The sequence below is a fragment of the Amblyomma maculatum genome, chromosome 11, assembly GCF_055883805.1.
Source record: "Amblyomma maculatum isolate TAMU_Amacu chromosome 11, ASM5588380v1, whole genome shotgun sequence".
NCBI classification, from domain to species: Eukaryota; Metazoa; Arthropoda; class Arachnida; order Ixodida; family Ixodidae; genus Amblyomma; species Amblyomma maculatum.
In genome coordinates, this window is record NC_139354.1 from 86538609 (window position 1) to 86543527 (window position 4919).

General features: G+C 52.4%; 1 pseudogene; it reads left to right on the forward strand.

Moving 5' to 3' along the window:
* The first annotated feature begins 1867 nt into the window (after positions 1-1867).
* Positions 1868-3379, forward strand: LOC146174316 (cytoplasmic dynein 1 light intermediate chain 2 pseudogene; annotated as a pseudogene).
* Positions 3380-4919: the final 1540 nt, after the last annotated feature.

The following is a 4919-nucleotide window of genomic DNA, read 5'->3' on the forward strand; positions in this document are numbered from 1 at the left end:
AGGTGTCCGCAGAAACAAGTGTGGCAGATACTGCGACATTCCCTTTCTGTGAACCAATTATTATTATTATCATTTAGCGTGTCCACGTGGTTTTATTTTTTACTTTCCCTTCCTATAAATCAATCAATCTCTTCTGTCCGCACGAGGCAGCGGAGGTGGCTCAGCTACAGAGCCAGTAGCAGGCCCGTGCATTTTCTTTTCCTTCTTCCTACAGCCACAACAACCTCCATCGAAACCCAGCCACCGCGGTCGGGATCGAACCCGGGAACTCCGGCACAGTAGTCGGGCTTCTTACCACTGCAACCCCGCGGCGGAGCTGACTAGCTCTTCCTTATCCTCTTTCTCTCTTCCCTCTTTCACTCCCACCTTCATCTCTTCCCTTTGCCCCGCCGGGGTGGTGCAGTGGTAAGACGCCCGACTACTGTGTTAGAGTACCCGGGCTCGAACCCGACCTCGGCGGCTGCGTTTCGATGGAGGTAAAGTGAAGAGGCCTCCGTGTGCTGTGCGATGTCAGCGCACGTTAAGATCCCCAGGTGGTCGAAATTACTCCGTAGCCCTTCCCTACGGCTCTTCTTTCTTCCTTTTCGCCTTCACTCCCACCTTCCTCCCTTCCCTAACGGTGCGGTTGAGGTGTCCACAGAAAACAAGTGAGACAGTTACCGCGCATTTCCCTTCCTATAAATAAATCAGTTAATCCCTTTTCTTACGGCGCTGTTCAAGTCGCCCCGCCGGGGTGGTGCAGTGGTAAGACGCCCGACTACTGTGCCGGAGTTCCCGGGTTCGAACCCGACCACGGCGGCTGCGTTTCGATGGAGGCGAAACGAAGAGGCGTCGTGTGCTGTGCGATGTCAGCGCACGTTAAAGATCCCCAGGTGGTCGAAATTACTCCGTAGCCCTCCACTACGGCTCCCCTTTCTCTCTATCCACTTTCATTCCCACCTTCCTCCCTTCCCTTACGGCGCGGTTCGGGTGTCCACAGAGCAAGTGTGACAGTTACTGCGCCTTTCCCTTCCTGTGAACCAATTTAACTTAACTGTTCAAGTGTCCACAGAGCAAGTGTGACGGATATTGCGCCTTTCCCTTCTTTTGAACCAATTAAAAAATTAAAAAAAATTAAGGATCATTCTACGCGTTACAGGCTTCATGCTAAGGCTGTGAGCAGGAGATTCTTGGCTGACACACACACACACACACACACACACACACACACACACACACACACACACACACACACACACACACACACACACACACACACACACACACACAAACGATGTCGAAAGCATTACCGTTTTCACATTTTTCATTTTACTTCATTCTTTATTTTTGTTTTAAATGTTTTTATTTGCCATTTGTTTTTATTTCACTCTTTTACCGCTGTCATTGTATTTATATATTATCTCAGTATTTATTAACATTTTATAATTATTAATGATCATCACCACTAATTATTATTTTTCACATAACCCCAATTAATTGGTTGACAGGAAAGGAAATCCACTGTCTGTCACACTTTCTCTGTGGACACCTGAACCGTCGTGGATTCACGTTTTATGTCCACAATTTAGTCACTGACATATCCTATTGCATTCGCATTAAAATTACCATAGTTTCCGATGTTATTATGTACAACGACATGCTAAACCTTTTTACTTAATGTGATGATGTCACGTCACTTCCTCTTTACTTCCGTGCGAGGCTGGTGCCGCTGCCTTATATATAAGGCCAATCAACATTAGCCACGTCGATTTGTGCGCTTAATAGCCTTGCGGCTCCCGTCATTCCACCGCTACGTAAACGATACTGCCGACGCCATCTTTGCTCCTGATTATTGACTGTCGCTCCTGGAGATCGGATAACAGTCATCATGGCCAGCAACACCGAAGCGATAGCGACCCAGAACAAGGCAGACGGCAAGAAAATGAAGTATGACGAGAGGCCGGAAATCTGGACCTCTATACTCAAGGATGTGAGTGTGAGCAAGGCGGACAAGCTCCCTTCGGGCAAGCAGATCCTCGTGCTGGGCGATAAAGAATCCGGCAAGAGGGCCCTGATCGCCAAGATGCACAGAAACGACGACTTCATACAGGGTTCGGGCCTAGATTACCACTACCTTAACGTCCACGACGAGAACCGCGATGACCAGACTCAGCTGGGCGTGTGGGTTCTCGGCGATCACTGGCTTAGTAACCTTCTCAAGGCCATGCTCCAAGAAGACAAAATCGAAAACACGACTGTGCTCCTCACGGCGTCGATGACGACTCCTTGGACCCTGCCCGAGTCGCTGCAGCGTTGGGCTACATTGCTAGAGGAGCACCTGACCAGTTTGCACATTCCGCCCAGTGCGGTCCAGAAGAACAGAGAGCGAGTTCTACGGCGCTTCCAGGATTACATGGAGCCCAGAGATGAGACCGAAGGTGACATTATACGTCAGCGAAGAGCCGCTATCACCGTCGGTGACAACGCGTTGGCCGCCGGTGAGCAACTGGGCGAAGACACGCTCACCAGCAACCTGGGTCTTGACATCATCGTCGTCATCACGAAGACCGACTACATCAGCTCACTGGAGAAGAATTATGACCTCAAAGACGAGCACCTGGACTTCATCCAGCAGTGGGTGCGCAAATTCTGCCTGCGCTACGGCGCCGCACTCATCTACACCTCAGTGAAGGGCGACAAAAACTGTGACCTCCTCCGCAGTTACCTCCTGCATCGCATCTATGGCTTTCCCTTCAAGACGCCAGCGCAGGTGATCGAAAAAGATAGTCTGTTCATCCCTTCGGGCTGGGACAACAAGAAGAAGATTGCTATCCTGTACGGGAATCTCACTTCGGTCTCGCCGGACGACCCTTATTCGGATGTGATCCCCGAGCCCACGACCAGTAAGCCGCTTCAGGAGGAGCCTGAGGTTGTGGCCGAGGATGATCAGGCATTTCTGGCGCGTCTACAAGCGATGATAAACGAGCAGCCGTTGATGCCCGGGCGGGCCGCCGAAGCCGCGGTGGCGAGGACACCAGTCAAAATCCAGACGTCCGCAGAGCACCGACTTCCCGGCTTGCATGGAGTGCCCGGCTCAGCAACGAGGAAGTGCGAGACACCCAGGCTGAGACAGCCGGTCGGCGCCGAGGGAGGAAGCTCAAGCGCGCTTCGGAGCTTCTTTACTAGCCTGCTAAACCGCAAGACGCCAGGAGGAACATCCATGGGTACGCCACCGAGTACGCTCGCGCGCGCGGGCACGGGTTCGCTCATGCTCAGAGCGCTGAGGGAAGAGACCGTGAGCAATCGTCACGGCCCCGCCTCCTCCTCTGAAGCGCCTGCCGCCACCGCCACCAATCCGACCGAGCAGGCTCCGCCGGCGAACAGGCTATCCAGCTCCTAATCGCTCGCTCAGAGGCAGCCGAATAAAGCACCAAATGCCTCCCGAAAGGTTTTCTTGCTGTCATTGGTGATTCATTGTGTCTTATGGCTCATAAGCAACTAAACTATTAGGCGCCAACTGCAGGGTAGATTGGTTGGTTTGGTTTAGAGGGTGTAACGTCACAAAGCGACTAGGGCTACGGAGATGTCGTAGAGGAGGGCTCCGGAAATTTCGAACACATGGTTTTGTTTCATGTGCACTGATATAGAAAGGCACCCGGGCGATTTGTTTTGTAGCGAAAGCTACACTGGCCACGAACTCGCGATTTCGATGTGGCGGTTCTCCGAGGAGGCACAGAATGACCTTAAGCCGCTGCCTAGCTAGCGGACGCCGGCGCTCGCCGCGGAGCTACCGCCGCCGTTTGGTATGAGGTCGCAATACTTGCCTCATCGTTGCGCTCTCCTTCGCTCGCTTCACCAGGTGTATCGTATGCCTGATAACTAGTTCTAATTAGTGACGCCATCACATGGTGACGTCTCGACTAGTAATGATGTCACCAGACGATTCACGCATATAGAGCTTATTCACGTGATGTCATTGCAGCCTTCCTGGCAACCATGGAATGCATAACGCAACGTGAGAAAGAAAGAGAGAGAGAGAGAGAGGGCCTACGACCATGGAGGAAGGAAACAACTTAGGAGAGGCCCTTGCCATTCCCAATGCATTGGTGAATGAATGAATGAAAACTATTCCCACCGAAAAGGAGCCCTTCATCTCCCGCCCTCGGCACGCAGATTGCGCTATCACATACAATGAGATCACAGAATCTTACAAATTAGATCGAAAAGTCTACCCTCCCCCAGATCGGTCTCTCACTAACAGTGAAGCACGCATCTGGAGGCGATTACAAGCCGGTAACTACATCTTTGGAGCGAAAGAAGAAGAAGTGTCTTCCTGCTAAGGTGGCTTCATCGCTCCTCTGAAAATTCTTGCCGTCCTTGTAAGCACCTGTCCTGTCTAGAGAGAAGTGGATCTTATACTTCCGAGGAAGCTCCAGACGTCCTCTCGGCGTCAGGTTGCGAGATCTTCGGCGCATGCTACCCATGCATGATTGCAGCTCAGGTCGGCACGGAGGCTAGGCCTAGTGCTGCCGCTGCCACGCTGGCAGAGGTAGCTTCGCCGGAGTTGCTCGCTGCAACTACTGCCCTGCCGTCGACACCTCAACCTGACCATCGGCCTCAGGTCCAGCTTGGTGCTCCCGGTTCTTCAGCACCAGCGCCCATTCAGCCTTTCCAAAATGCACAACAGCCCGTAAGTGAACTGTGCTCTGGGCGGAGCACGGCTATGGCCACCCAGCTAACACGATGAGATGCACATCCAACAGTGCGACCTGAGGAGACAAGCTCCCCAATGGACTTATCGGCTCCTCCATCCGTATCAACGAGCACCCGTGCCCCTCACAAGCGTCCTTCGGAAGATAATCAACCGAATTCGTCCTCGGCAAATGGTGGCTATCAAGGAAAGCGCTCCTGTTTAACTATCGAAAACCAGGTTGCACCTA